This window comes from Sorex araneus, chromosome 4 (assembly GCF_027595985.1).
Source record: "Sorex araneus isolate mSorAra2 chromosome 4, mSorAra2.pri, whole genome shotgun sequence".
NCBI classification, from domain to species: domain Eukaryota; kingdom Metazoa; phylum Chordata; class Mammalia; order Eulipotyphla; family Soricidae; genus Sorex; species Sorex araneus.
This window is the reverse complement of record NC_073305.1, coordinates 100250513-100267206: the sequence shown is the minus strand read 5'-3', so window position 1 is coordinate 100267206 and position 16694 is coordinate 100250513.

Here is a 16694-nt window from a genome sequence, read left to right as displayed (position 1 = left end):
AGTTTACCAAGTTTACTTAAACATCAGCAGTGAAATCAAATGACACAACATTGCTTTATACTTCTTTTTTTTTTTGCTTTATACTTTAGTGTTCTCCAGTTTACTGTTACCTCTTATCAGGGAGGATGATAATTTTCCTCTTATCTTTCCTAGCATAAAGGCAAATTAAGTGCTAACTGCAGGGGCCAGAGAGATCCTACAGTGGATACGGCACTTGCCTTGCATGTAGCCAATCCAGATTCCTCCCTTGGCACCCTATATGTGTCCCATCCAAACCTGCTAGAAGTGATCCCTGAATGCAGTGCCAGGAGTAAGACCTGAGTACAATCGGATATGGCTCAAACACCCAAACAGCAATAACAACAACTACAACAAATTCTGCAAGTTAGAGAACTGAAAAATCCAGTGAGATAAGCTGATTCCTTTGTGCAAAGACTGTGATAGAACTGCTGAAGGTTCTGTTCCAATTGGAGCCTTTAAAGAGTTGGTGCCATAGATGGGAGGTAAGGGGTGGGGTAGCTCTGTGGTAACCGAGCATGCCCAGGGGTCATTCCCTGGCACCACTCACAAGCATACTGGTTCCATAAGACCAGGTGACTGCCACATGATCTTGGCACCCCCAAGAAACCTTGGTACAAAAGAGTAAAGGCAGGAAGGCACTTCAAGTATTCTCAGTTGGGAAAGAAAACCCCACATCTATTTGGACAGGAAACACCATTATTGAAACACCATTATTGATATTAACAACCAAATGGAAGTGCTAATTAGTATAAATGTAATGTTTAAAATGGTATTACATTTCCTATAGCCTGACTAGATATATCTATAATTGTAACTTCTCAATGTTTCTTCTGAGAGCTTTAACTACTCGCCCTTTTTTATGCAATCATTCTTAAGGATTTACATTTAATTTTGGCTTGCTGGTAACAGCTGCATGCATTGGGAAGGCAGAGTTCTGCATTGGGAGGTGGATGTCCGAGTTTATTTCAGTCAAAGGGCTCTGACAGTAGGAAGTTTCTTTGTTCATTTGTCTGCCCCAAGTCAGTTGCCACCTCTCTTGTAGTTTATCAGCCAAGAGGAAAAAGTTTTCAAGACTATTTTTTTAAGTTTGGTGATATCATTAATCTATATTTGGTAAAAGGTCTTTTATGTTGAGGATTTGAGCTGTCTTAAGAGATGATTTTATTTTAAAGGAACGAATACTTTGAATAACAATTTTGGGGGCATGTTTTACTAAGCTAGGTGAGAAAAACCATGGTGCTTTTCATTATAAATAGGTTGATATAAGATTGGACCAATACTTGATGTATACAATTTTAGTACGTAAGGATTTTGTGCTTTTTTTTAAAAAAAAAAAACCCGTTCAATTAAAAAAAAAAGTATGACTCTCGCAATTGTTCAAGAGTTAGAAATTAAAGATTGCTATAAAATTAATCATGATTTTTTGACATCCTAGAGCATATGAGAGCTATGTTTACATTGTGCTATAGTCTACTGTATGCATTATACTATGAAATCGAATCCAGTATCTATACTGTGAAAAAGTGCTTTATTGTTAAAAAATGCTAATATTACTTGAGCCATAAGTGAATCATAATTTTGCTGGTGGAAGGATCTTGTCTTGATATTAATGCTCGAGAGAGATTATATGGTAGTGCCTGAAAATTTAAATATCTTTGGTGATAATTCCTTAAAGTAAGACAAAAATGAAGTTGACCTCATCAATGAACTCTCCTTTCTATGAACCATTTTTTTTGTATCATACAATTCTATTTGATGCAGTTTATACTCTATAAAACTTTAAAAAATGAGATAATCCTCTCAAACCTTGCTGTGACTTTTAACTAAAGTTATGCTATATTACAAGTCCTTATTTACATGTGAAAAATGTTAATCACATTTTTACCACAAGTAGTCTTTATCTCAAGAAACCAATTTCTTGCTACATTTTGGTGTAGCAGTCTTGGTGAAGCTGAGAATCCAACCACAGACATCTTCTATTCTTACAATTAAGTCCTGGTTCTGAGCAGTACCTTTTTTTCTATTCTCCAACTGCAGAAGATCAGAATCTTCACAAAAACTGTTAAGGAGATCTTTTAACTTTTACACATAGTCTTTAAGTGTTGCTTAATAACCCTCAGAAATGTAGAGACTTTATCCAATGCATCAATTACACATAGCAACCATCATACAGTCCCATGGTCTCTAAATTATGGCTCTCTAAAAATCTCGTAAATGTCTAGGACATTATGCTCATTGTTATAGTCCTTCTGTTGGTTTTGTATCCCAACTCACTTCTACTAAAAGTTTTAACAAGTTTACTGTTGTTGAGTGTAGGAGCTACACATATTCCACTTACTGTTGCTGAACTTTTCATTGCCAGCTGGCCTGCAGGTGATCCAGCTCCATAATCCCATTTTTGAATGTGTTTCCTTGAACCACTTCTTATAGCAACTGTTGCAGTTCAGGTTCCCAGGGAAACAGATTCTGATTCACAGATTAGCATTCAGGAGATTTGTTGCATTTTTCAGAACACCTGTGAGAAAGCAAGCAAGCATGGATGCAGTAGAAAGAAAAGCTTTAACTGCTATAAACTTGCAACTGGGAACAGTTACTGCACAAAGACCTACAAAATTAAAATGTGCTCTCTGTTTACTTTTTGAAGACCACACCCAGGAGATGCTCAGGACATATTCCTGGCTATGTACTCAAGGATCATTCCTGGAAGTATTTGGGGGTCCCTTTGTGGTGCTGAAGATTAAATCCAGATCAGCTATGTGTAAGACATTCTTCATCATCATCATCATCATCATCATCATCATCATCATCATCATCATCATCATCATCATCCCGTTGATCGTCAAATTTCTTGAGCAGTCTCAGTAATGTCTCCATTCGTCCTAGCTCTGAGATTTTAGAAGTCTCTCTTTACTCATTCTTCCCAACAGTGCCACATTGGAGGCTCTTTCAGGGTCAGGGGAATGAGACCCATCATTGTTACTGGTTTTGGCATATGAGTACCATGGGGAGCTTGCCAGGCTCTCCCATGAGGGCAGGAAACTCTCAGTAGCTTGCCAGGTTCTCCGAGAGGGAGAACTAGGCTATAAAATGTTGTGTGGCTGCAAAGCGGCTGCACGCTTCCAAGAGCTTGGTTTTATAGTCTCTGGATGTTGGCTATTTTCCTTTTTGGGTCACACCTGGTGATGCTCACTGGTACTTCTGGCTCTCCACTCATGAATTAGTCCTGTCAGCACTGAGGGGATCATATGGGATGCCTAGCGTTGAACTCAGGTTGTCCGTGTGCAAGGCATAAGCCCTACCAACTGTACTATCACTCCAGTCCCTAAGGCAAACATCTGTACTATCCCTCTGGCCAAAGGTGTCTCATTTTTATACCACTTAATAGTCTGAATTTTTTTTGTACTCTTACAGCATTGACATATCATTGAATGAGTTTCCTCCATAGGAATATAACAAATATAAGCTCTGGCAACTTTGTTTATCTAAGGATAAATTTATCATCTGTGAAATGCCTGGCTAGTAAGTACCTTTGTGTTAAAAAGGGATATCTCTGAAACTTTATGACGTTTACCAGTTTCAAAAATATGGAGGACTGTCTGGGACAGAGCAATAGTACAGAGGCAGGACATTTGCCTTGCACTTGGCCCATCCAGATTCTATCCCTGGCACCCTATATGGTTCCCCAAGCCTGCCAAGAGTGATCCTTCAGTGTAGAGCCAGGAATAAAATTAAGGATATTGAAGCAAAGATCTCTGAAGTAGAGTCTATTGAAAAATATGTGACTAAATTGATGAATTAAGGAATAAGTCTTGGTGTGTGTGTGTGTGTGTGTGTGTGTGTGTGTGTGTAGGATGGCTCTCAAGCAGTGCTTAAGGCCTTCAGGTCCATTCCCCATGATGCTTAGCCAAGCTGCCTGTGAGTCAATGCTGAGTTTCAATGCTGTAGTGTATTTCTGACACTGCAGTGCCATGATCCAGCAGGAACTTCCCAATAGTATTTGGGATAGAAATTTAAGTTTCAAGAAAGGCAATTCATATCATGACTCTTAGAATGCCCTAGGATCAAATAATACTATGGACTTACTGACTGATTTTGACTGATTTAATGATTAAATTATGTTTGTCTTTATCATAATATAATTATCTTCCTAAATCCTTGACTGAATATTTCTTCCTGAATTGTGTAGAAGAACACCCATTCATCTACTACATTCTTGACATCATTTAATCAAAGTAAATGAACACAAACTATCATAGCTACATTAAAATCTGTGGTAATTAAAATAAAGAAGGCACCAGTGAAAAGAAAAATCTGTAGCAAAATATAGGGACTTCCAAGTAGAATATAAATTATGCTAAAATTATGGCATATTATTGAAGTTTTCAAATGTCTAAAAACCTGAGTAGACCAAGACATTCCAATACATGTAATAAGCAACAGATTCTCTATCTTCTTCCACCATTGATAATATTTAGTTACTGGAAAATAGTATGCCCCATCCTTGGAAATTTTGCTCTAAATAAAGTACAATCGACATAATAAGATATGAGAGGGGCCTAGAGCAGGAAGTATCTGTGTATTACATCCATGCTATGGTTTAACTAAGGAGAATGTTAATGTGTCACACTCCACAGAAAATTCTCATTATGATCTTTATGGTCCTCAATGAAGACTATGCTGTACAAAAGCTGCAAACCATATTGATTTTGAAAAATGTTTTTAGAACTGGGTTCTAGAAAATATGCAAATTGACTAAACACTGACCATTGGCTATCAAGTGGCCATGAAGTAAAAGATGATCATCACAACCTGATTCTGCAAGAAGTGTTCTTGAACCATTTTGTCATAAGTCAAGAAGGTTGCACAAATAATAGTTCTAAGATATAAGTGTCACTGTCACTGTTGCTGTTACTGTCATCTGGTTATTCATTGATTTGCTCGAGGGGGCACCAGTAACGCCTCCATTCTTAGACTTGTTGTTACTGTTTTTGGCATATCAAATATGCCACAGGGAACTTGACAGGCTCTGCCATGAGGGCGGGATACTCTCGGTAGCTTGCCAGGCTCTCCAAGAGGGGCGAAGGAATCGAACCCAGGCTAGTCACGTGCAAAGCAAACGCCTACCCACTGTGCTGTCACTCCAGCCCAGGATGTAAGTGTAAGTTATAAAAGTAATAGTTATCTGTATTATATTACTCACAACAAGGCATAGGGCAAAAATATTCTCTATTAGCAGGTGGCCTCAAATCTCATTGTGAAGGCTGCTTTTGAGTATAGCTACATGAGAAGTTCTTCAGGGTTATGGTGTCACCAGCAGATTTGGGGGTATGGTGCCACCAGCGGGTCAACCTGGACCTGTGGGGCAAGGACATCAGCAGCTTGATGGTGCCTTCAGACTTCCAGATATCCCAAAACTGCTGCTGCCCCTTTGATCAGAACCCAACAACTTGGAGCCAAGTTTACCAAGAAATTAAACAGCCAAAAGTTAGGTATGTGGCAGACACACCCACAAACCACCCCCAACTGAGCTATATAATCTCATTTATTGGCCTTATTTCAGAGACCCATAAATCTCAAAAGAGATCAAAATACACAGTTAAAGCCTGTAGTGCAGAGGTATGTAGGAACCCATGACTGAGATCTTTAGGCCTACTTGGATGGGGACTGGGCCTCCTCCCCCCAAGATCTCCAGTTTTCCAGTAGCTTGGCAGTCACACCCACAAGCTGCCCCACCCCTCACACCAACCTCACCCCAACCCCATGGTATGTAATCTCATCAACAGCCATGGCCCAGGGACTATAAACTAAAGCTCCCAGAAGAGAGCTCTGTAGAATGCCCTGACCCCATGCCAGGCTGTCTTCACTGGGGCACCTCAGAGTGGGGCTAGTTAAATCTCCCTTCCTGCTCCAACCAGATCCCTGGCAGCTGAAAACCTCCAGAACCCAACTGCTCAGACAAGCCTCATCCAAGACAGGATGAACTTCACTGAAGATCGGATGGGCAGGAAAACCCAGATATGCGGAAACCCATGACTGATATTGCCACGACCGCTTGGATCAGGACTGGGCCTCCTTCCGCCAGGTCCCCAGTTTTCCAGAAGCTTGGCAGTTATACCTACAAACTGCCCCACAGCGCCATGTAATCTCCCAATGGCCAAGACCCAGAGACTACAAACTAAAGCTCCCAGAAGAGAATGACACAGAATTTCCTGCACATTATATTCTATCCAGAAAAAGCAACACAAAATAAATCATCTAGCATTGCCTTTTCAGCAGGTGTGAGTGGTGGTGTGACTGGTGTCTAAATATTGAATGTAACCAAAGTAGAGAGAGAGTATGGGGAAAATTGTCTGCCACATAAGCCGGGGAAAGGTTGGAACAGGGGTGTGTGTGTGGGAGGAGTACTGGGGATTTTGGTGGTGAAAAATGTACACTGGTGAAGGGTTGGGTGTTTGATGATTGTATGATCAAAACTCAAACATGAACGCTTTGTAATTGTATCTCACAGTGAATCAAAAGTAGGGGAAAAATAATAAAAAAAATAAATTAGCATTCTGAATAAAAAAGAAAAATGTAATGTGGAGTTCACGCCCAATTCAATCAGCTTAATCAATGATTGAATTAATAGCAGTACTCCTACATTATTAAAAAAAAAGAAGTTCATTATGTCTACTGTCTGAAGAAGAAAAATTCAAAACTTATTTATGAGTAGGTGATTTTTATAGGTGAATAGGTCTCAAGGGTGACCCTTAAAGGTACCAGCAAGAAACATCCTTTAAATAATTAGATATTCAGGAAATATAATTAATCATCCACTTTACATAAAAAAGATTTACTCAAGATAAGAATATATACAATTAATATGAACATATGGATGACTTGGCTTTTTAGTTAAGGACCTAGGAAGAGAAAATTAGAAATTTTGAAAAATAAGTAGATAAAAGAACAGATGGGTCACATAAGCATAGTGATTAGAAACTCTAAGACTCTAAATGAATTGCTATAAATTTAAAATATTGCAATATATATTTTAAAAATTCCTTTGATCAGCTTACTATAAGCAAAACAGGGCCAGAGAGATCTATAGAAACTTCCTAACCATAAAAATATTTTTAAAATATCAGGTGAGAATAGTCGAGAACTGTTGAATCCAAAATTCTGTATGCACTAAAATGCATTTATGTACTGGAAAGAGAAGAAAACAAGATCAGAGGGAAAATATATGAAACAATATTAATGACTTTCAAGCTGGAGAGATAGGACTGCAGATCGGGTGACTGCTTTGCATGTGTCACTCTGGGTTTGATCCCTGGTATCCTATAAGTTTTGCTCACATAGCCAGTAGTGTTATAGAGCCAGGAGTATTCCTGAGCACTGCTGGGTGTGGTCCCAAAACAAAGAAAGTCTTTTTCAAATTAATTATAAATATTAAAATATTGATTCAAGAAGTTCAGGAAAAACAAGAAGAGCAGATAGCAACAACAAAAACTATACCTAATTAGGGGCTGGAGCAATAGTGGGTAGGGTGTTTGCCTTGCATGCGGCCAACTCAGATTTGATTCCCAGCATCCCATATGGTCCCCTAAGCATCTCATATGAAAATTAACCAGGGGTTAATTTCTGAGTGCAGAGCCAGGAATAACCCCTGTGCATCACCAGATGTGACTCCCCCCAAGAAACAAAAACAGAGAGAAGGGCAGGAATTCTGGTGAGCAACACGGCCCGGACAATGCTCTGGACCCGAATCGGGGCCAGCAACACCGGGGGGCTGGAAGGAGGAGGTGCCGCCAGCACACCTTCTCCAGATGGAACCCTGGCGACATTGAGCAGCAACTAACACGGCTCCAGGATTCGGGACTGGGACACATCCGAGCCGTGGGGCCGCTAACGGGGCCGCGCGACCTTTTCTAAAACCTGAAAACATACAATCTTTTAATGAAAACTAATCATCAATTGCCTCCTTATTAGGGTTATCTTGTTTGGGGATATAACTCCCACAACAATAGTGAGTTTTGTGTTGAAATATGGAACGTAATAAAGGTGAAGAGAAAATAAATTGAAATTCATCAGTTATACAATTGGGGTGGGGGGCGGGGGGTATACCCGGGATTTTGGTGGTGGAATATGGGCACTGGTGAAGGGATGGTGTTTGAATATGGTATAACTGAGACATAAACCTGAGAACTCTGTAACTTTCCACATGGTGATAAAATTTTTTAAAAAATAAAAATTAAAAAAAAACTATTCATGATTAAATTTCAGTCATACAATGTTCCAACACCCATCCCTCCATCAGTGTAATTTCTCAGCACCAGTGTCCCCAGTTTCCCTCCCAACCCATCCCTGCCTTCCTTTATGGCAGGCAGGTACCTCAAGGAGGGGAGAATCTTTAAAGTTTAAAAGAAAATCTGAATAAGGCCATAAAAGTATAAAAATGTTTTATCATAAAAAGGGAAAATTGGGTTTGTCTTAGAAAATATCATATAATGCCTAAGTGCTTAAATTAATAGATAAAATATTATTAATTTAAAAATCACCCAAATAAAAAATTCATGATTAATGAAAAAAAAAGAAACAAAACCAAACAAACAAACAAAAACTATACCTAATTATATTCAAACTGTAGAAAAACAGACAATCTTGAAAATTAAAAAATTCCAGACTAGGCAGAAAGAGGAAGCAACTTTACCCATATAAGAACAAAGATAATAATTATAGTAAGTTCTCACCAGAATCAATGTAAGGAGAGAGTGGAGTGAAACATTTAAAAGTGCCAAAAGAGCACCCTATAAACCTAGAATTCCATAGGCACATATATAATGAATTTTCAAGTGAAATAAATAAAACTGAAAATTTCATTTCCAATTGACCCAGTTCTGCAAGAAATGCTAAAAAAATACTTTCAAAGTTAAAACAATTTAAATAAGATACTCAGATTTTTTTCCACTGGTATCACTTGTCATCCCTTTGATCTTTGATTTGCTCAAGCAGGCACCAGTAATGTCTCCATTTGTCCCTGTCGCGTGCTAGAGTAGCCCAGTGGTATCTGCTCGCTCCAGGAATAGGAAGAGCCTCAAACCATTCATTCAGGGTTTTGACAAAGAAGTCTGACCATCTTGTAGGTGGGTGGCCACGCAGTCTTTTGACATCTGGTGGAATCCAGTCAGTAACAGTTCTAGTCCAGTGATCATCTCTGAATCGCATTACATGTCTGGGCAATCTGATTTTTGATGTCTTGGCAAACAAGACAGCATCCCTGATTCTTGATCATCGATGGAGGTCGAATTCCAAATTCCTTCTCTCACTTGAGTGAAACGTGTTACTCCAAGCACAGCTCTTTCGATTCCTCCAGATTTTTTTAACTAACAAAATGTGCAGAAGATCAGAGAAGAAATCTATGAACATAAAGCAAATTTTTTTATTATTATTTGGTGGGGGAGAAGTTTGAAGCAATAGCCAACTCTACTCAGCACTCAGAGATTACTCCTGTCAGTGTGATCAGGGATCCCTCATGACAGTGCTTGGGAACTACTCATGGTGCCAAGAATAGAACCAGGATTGGCCACATGGAATGCAAGCACCTTCCCTATTCCTGTACTCTCTTTGCCCTCTTTCATTTTATTTTTAAAAAGTAATATGAAAGATAATTGTGTAAAGTGATAATAGCAGCAATGTGTTAGGTGATTATAGCTAAAGCTGAAGTAATATTGAATAGGAGTGATAAAGGGGATGGGGAGAGAGGTAAGGCAGCTGTGAGATACAGGATGTTCCATATCGTCATTTGACTTCAGAATTGGATTAGTCGTAAATGCATTTTCAAACCCTAGGGAAGCCATTCAAATGAAGGAAAATAAACATAATTAGCATTTTTAAAAAGAGAGAAAATGAAATATTTAAAACTCAATTAAACCAGGATAGGCAGAAAAATCAAAGAAAATCAAAACAAAGAACAAATGCAATAAATAGAAAATAGTTACAAATATGGGAGATATTAATCTAAATATGCCAGTTATCATTTTAAATATGAACATCCTAAATATGACAAAGAAGGACAGAAGGTTTTCAGAAGAAACAAACACCCAACCACCTTGTTTATAAGAAATTCACTTTAAGTACAGTCAAATAGATTAAAAGAGGCTTGAAAATGATACTCAATGCTAACACTAATCAAAAGAAAACTGTAGTAGTTGGACTTCAGAGCAGCAAAATTATCAAGGATAGAGAGAGGCATTGCATAACAATAAGAGGGTGAGTTCTCCAAGAAGGAATAACAATTTCTAGACTGCATGAATCAAACATTAAAATATTCTACAATAGAACTCACAGGAATTTTTTAAAGAGAGATAGACCAATTCCTATTAAAATCAGAGACTTCAACACAATCTTTTTTGTAATTAATATGTCATAGAGGCAGAAAATCAGTAAGGGGGTATAGCTGACAAGAACCCACTATCAATCAACTTGAACAAATTGGCATTTTTTGTTCACTGCAAACATGGAACACTGCATTCAATAAAAGAACTATATACATTTTTCCTAGGATCCTATGGAACTTCAAATAAAACAGACACAGCTTGGACATAAACACATCACTTTTTAGGGCATGTGGAGGATTGGGTCACATTCAGCAGTGTTCAGGACTTACTCCTATCTCTTTGCTCCTGGTGATGCTGAGAGGCCATTTGCAGTTTTAGAATTGAACTGAGTTTGGCAACAGGCAAAGCAAGTAACACCTGTACTTTGTCTCTGGTCCAAAACACCACTTAATGAGTTTAACTGAACAGAAATCATACAAAGAATATATTCAAATCATAAGAGAGTTAAATGAGAAGCCAGTAGCTCTGTAGCACTGTTGTCCCATTGTTCATCGATTTGCTCAAGCGGGCACCAGTAACGTCTCCATTGTGAGACTTGTTACTGTTTTTGGCATATCAAATATGTCACAGGGAGCTCGCCAGGCTCTGCTTTGCAGGTGGGATACTCTCGGTAGCTTGCCAGGCTCTCCAAAAGGGACAGAGGAATTGAACCCATGTTGGCAGCGTGCAGGGCAAATGCCCTACCCACTGTGCTACTGATCCAGTCTGAGAAGCCTGTAATACCTAAAAAACTACAAATATTTGGACAGTGAATAACCCCTTCTAAAGATCAAGAGGATTTTGAAGTCTCAAAATACTATATTTTACTGATTTAAGTAAAAATAGAAATGATTTAAAATTTTAGGACACAACAAGCAGTGCTTAAAATGAATGTAATAGCATTTCATGTATTAGAAAGAAAAATGACCCCAATATTATTAATCCGAACTTCCACTTTATGAAACTAGGGGAAGAAGAGCAATTTAAGTCCAGGTCAAATAGGAAAGAAATGAATACTTGAGTAAAAGTCAGTAAAATACAAAATGTGAAAATGTAGAGAAACCTAGCAAATATGCAAGTTAATTCTTAGCAAAGATCAATAAAATTATTTCAAACCTCTATTCAATTTTATCAAAAATAAGAGCAAAGAAAATGTTCCCTCACACACAAATAATGGGAATAAAAATTACCACTAATAGAAAAAGAGCTATATCATGAACATTAGAGGATAATTAAAGCTATATAGCTCTACTTATGCTAACACTTTTGATACAAAGGAAATTGACCAATTACTTAATGATGACAAATAAAGACTAGAGAGATAGCACAGTGGATAAGGGACTTACCTTTATGCAACCAGCTCAGGTTTAATTCCAGGCACCACATATGGTTTTCTGTGCACTGCCAGGAGTAACTCTTGGCTACAGAACCAGGAGTAAGCACTAGCACGGCTGGGTGTAGACACCTTCAACAACCCCCCCCCCAAAAAAAAGAAACAAAAAAATGACAAGACAAATTATCAAAACTAACACAAAGAGGATTAACAATATTTATAGGCCAATGTATGTTAAATGAATTGAATCAAGAATTAATAAGTTTCCCCAAAAAGGCATCATCAGATCCTAATGATGCTTACTGGTAAATTATATGAAATGTTTAAGAAAGATACCATAGTAATTTTGTACAATCAATCCCTTAAAAAGAAGAAAAGGGAATAATTTCTAATTCGCTCAGTGAATCTAGCACTATATTAATACCAAACCTAAAAAACTCAGGAAAATTCTTTACAAAGCAGAAAATGTAAAGCCGAGGACCTTGTACAGATTTGGTTGCAATGATACTTAAGAAAGTATCAGCAAATTATAAGAGAATATAGAAATAATTACAAAAACGGGATTTTTCTGGGTACACAAGTTCAATCAGCATTCAGAAATCAAATCATGGAATTATTGCATCAGTAGTATGAAAGAAAAAAAAGACTTTGACTGCATTATTTAGTTAAGTATTTTAATATAATTGTCATTTTTACAATTCCAAGAGAAATCTATAAAAGTATTAACACAGTAGACTTTTAAATATATAATGATAAACTCATATCAACCTAGAAGAGAGGACTTTCTCAACATGATAAAGAACATCTACAAAAATACTTACTGATAAAGTATTATACTTAATGGTAGGAAGCAGCATACTTCCTTCTCCCCTAAATTTGATAACAAGGGAATGGTATCCGCATTACTCTCCAATATCATACTGGCAATTGGTGAGTAAAAGAAGTCTATAAAATACTATGAAAGGCATATAGATTTTTAAATAAATAAAATAATTTGTATAGAATTACAAAGAAGAGACAAAAATCCTTTGGAACTAGTGACTGTTGCAAACATGGTGGATTTCATTGCTTTTTTTTCATATATGCAATAGATAATCGGAATCAAAAGGTGTTTTTTTTTTACCATGAAATCACTGTATCACTGTATCACTGTCATCCCGTTGCTCATCAATTTGCTAGAGCAGGCACCAGTAACATCTCTGTTGTGAGACTTGCTGTTACTATTTTTGGTATATCGAATACGCCACAGATAGCCTGCCAGGCTCTGCCAAAATTATAAAATATCATTCAAAATCTCATACATAAGAGAGATATATGCCTGAAAAAACTTTAAAATATGTGTAAAGTCTACATGCAGCAAAACACATTATGCTGATGAAAGAAATCAGGTTACATCAATGGATAGATAATATATACTCATTAATAAACTCTGTTGTCAGTCTTCTCAAATTTAGTTATAAAATTCAATTGGATCCCAATTCATATCCCTCAAACATATTATATATACATACATATCTGCAGATTCTAAAGTTCACATGAAAAGAGGACTAAAATTGTTAAAACTATGTTGAAAAAAAACAGTTGAAAGATTCTCATTGTCCAACTTTTAAAACATCACAAAACACAGTAATTAAGACAATATGTTACTAGCAAAAGAAAAAAATTAGTTTAAAAGTTTAAAAGAATACCTTAGAGATAGACCTATGATATAATCAACTAATTAGCAGCAAAAAAGTAAAGGCATCTCAATGGAAACAGCAGTTTTTTAAAATTGTGCTAGAACAAATTAGACATTCATATGCAAAAAATGACTAATGTACACATTAATTTTATACTTTTAACAAAGTATATCAAAGTCTTAAGTAAATTAAAATATTTTATGTAAAACTTGAAATATTCTAGAGTAAAATATAAGAGAAAAGGTTAAACCTTGAGATTGATGCTAAAAATTTAGAAAACATTGGTAACATGAAATGAAGAAGAGAAGGGTCATTTATATGTCTAATATCTAGTGTCCCATAGCATATAAAAACTAAATTTGGATAAGTGAAATGGAAAAACTTAGGACAATTAAAGAGGGAAAGAAAAGTAAAAACAATTATGTTTAGGTTAAGCCATACAAGCACTGATTTCCGCTATCTTACAATTATTATTTTTTCTTCACTAACTGTGAACTCTAATCTTGACAAGGGTAACAAAATTTTCAGTTAAAAATATTTCTCAGGGCTGGAGTGATAGTATAGCGGGTAGGGCATTTGCCTTGCACGCGGCCGACCTGAGTTCAATTCCCAGCATGTCATATGGTCCCCCGAGCAATGCCAGGAGTAATTCCTGAGTGCATGGGCCAGGAGTAACCCCTGTGCATCACTGGGTGTGACCCAAAAAGAAAAAAAATTCTCAAACTCTTTTGCCTTTGGGAGTGCCTTATAACCAATAAGATGAAAACAGAAGTCTAACAGAGAAATTCTCTTTTTTTCTGACAAAGGGAGGGCAAGAGCCTCTGGCAGCATCTCTTTTTTGTCTTACCTACTCTCTTTCTTCTTCCCTGGATTTCTAAAATGAACAAGGACAAGATGACTAGTGTTATAAATAGGAACTAGAATGGCCCTTGCTGTGGAAGATAAAAATGAACAGGTTCTCCAGACATTATATACCTCTAAACATTATATCATCTCTAAAATTAACTTTACGTGACAGAAGAAGAGAAGACTTAGGACATGTAGTTATTTTTTTCTCAAAATCCTAATGCAAACAGAGAAAAATTGCTGTCTAAAGCCAATCTGATTGGTACCTTCAAAATCTGCCCAGTGGGGTCAGTTGCTGAGAATGAGACAAAAACACAAGGACTGTCCAGGTTTTAGGTCACCTGGGCAGCTGTCAGTGAGCTCACAGGAAGGCCATTAATTTAATACAATCTCTATCACTACCCTATTGGGGCTATCTATTGCTCCCCCACAAGTGAGCCACTGTATGAGTTGCCATACAATGACATTCAAGATACATTCAAAACAGTTAACAAGCTCATCAGCATTCAATAGGGACATGAAGAGCAGCATGGAGTACTGCACACAGCCAATCAGCAGGGACTCTAAAGGTACAGACCAAGAGCATCACTGTTTCCTGTTCTAGTTTGTCCGTATTATCTCCTCTACATCTAGAAGACCTAAACTATTTCATTCAGTTCTTTCCTGGGCATATTTTGGCTGCTTGTTTATATTCTTATACCTAAGCTGACTTTGGAGTTCAAATTATGGAGATGATTTCTCACAAAAAACTCTATGAATTTAAGTCCTAACAAATCAGAAACATATGACTTGTTCATTCAGAGCCCAAGGTGACTTTTTAAGCACTAAAAGAACATTGCTCCCATACTCCTTGGACATCTTCCAAACCAGGTGCACTACAGCTCATAATTGGAGCCAAAGTACCAAATATCATTAGGCATAATTTCATTCAGATTGTGGAAGAGTCCAAAAGTACTTTGCCACTGACAGTTCAGGTCCAATTTTTTTTTGTCCTACCTCAGTAGCTCAAGTGAGCACCAGTACCATCTCTATTGCCATGGGTAGCTTGCCAGGCTCTGCCATACAGGTGGAGGTGGAATATTCTTGGTAGCTTGCCGGGCTCTCTGAGAGGGATGGAGGAATAGAACCCTGGTCAGTCTCATACAAGGCAAACACCCTACCTAATGTGCTATTGCTCCAGTCCTTAAATCGATGAACAATGGTACGACAGTGCTACAGTGCTCAGTAGCTCCCACTTCCTAAAAGCTTCAAAATTAAACACATTTTTACATTTTGTCCCTTGTTCATTTCTCTGCAGTGATGGTGAAGGAGCTGATTCTCTTCACTGAAAGTCCTTGTGAAAAATGAGATGGAAAGAGTGGTCTGTTGGCCAAACTTGTACATCAACTAGGTTTCCTGCAACATGGATCATCAGCACAGAGTTGTTACAAATATGGAGCCTTCATAAGAAGACCCTATAGAGGATTTTACATTAATTTAATTTATTCAAAATTCTTTTATTCCTGAATTTCTGAGCTCTATCAGTATCATCCCTCAATTCCAAGACTTTGGTCAGTGAATTTTCACATGTCTGGGGAAGGACGAGGAGTACCTATCTGCTATAACCTCATTCACTTAATGTATTTACTTGCACATAAATGGAGTTGCTCTAAATATATTAAGGAATTTTTTTATTAGTTTTTCAGTTTTATGTCAACCCACTGGGAATGAGAAACTAGGCAAGCTAGATATAATAAGGAACTAGGCAATAAAGACATTATGCATACCATAATTAGTTACATAATATTTGTTGAATAAATAGAATTTACCTAGCATTATTCTACAGGCTAGTGACACACAGACATTAATGTGTGTCACTAGCCTGTAGAATAATGCCAGGTAATTTTATTTATTTATGCAAAGACAATGTTTTCATGGAATATATATCTATCTACATATTTTTGCACTTATATATCTTTCTATAGATAAATATATATATGGGAGAGAAATTATATAAGCAGAATGTGTAGCTTTGTCTATAAAAATTTTTGTCTTTGAGGAAAATACTATGAAGAATAGAAAGAGAAAACTTTGAAAATATGAATAGTGTGTGGCCCAGTGTTAGATAATGTAGTTGTTGGATAGTAAGATCTGAGAAGATAGCTTGAGAAAAATCTGGAGGAATGAGTGGAAACCATGCAGAAAAACAAACATGATACATACCTTACATCTTTGCTGAAAAAGCATGGCTCTTTTCATGAAGCCTAATGATCAGACCAATGTCTTTACTTTGGAAAGTGTTGCTGTCACTGTCCTCAGCAAAACATATTTGCTATTGCATGCTTGTCGTTAAGATACATACCACTGTAGCAAATGAGTTAAAAGAAAATAATCAGAATCAGAGGAATAAAATAAAAACTATGTTAGTGATATAGGATTATGTGTAGTAAATAAGTAAATATAAGCAACCTGGGGAAAATG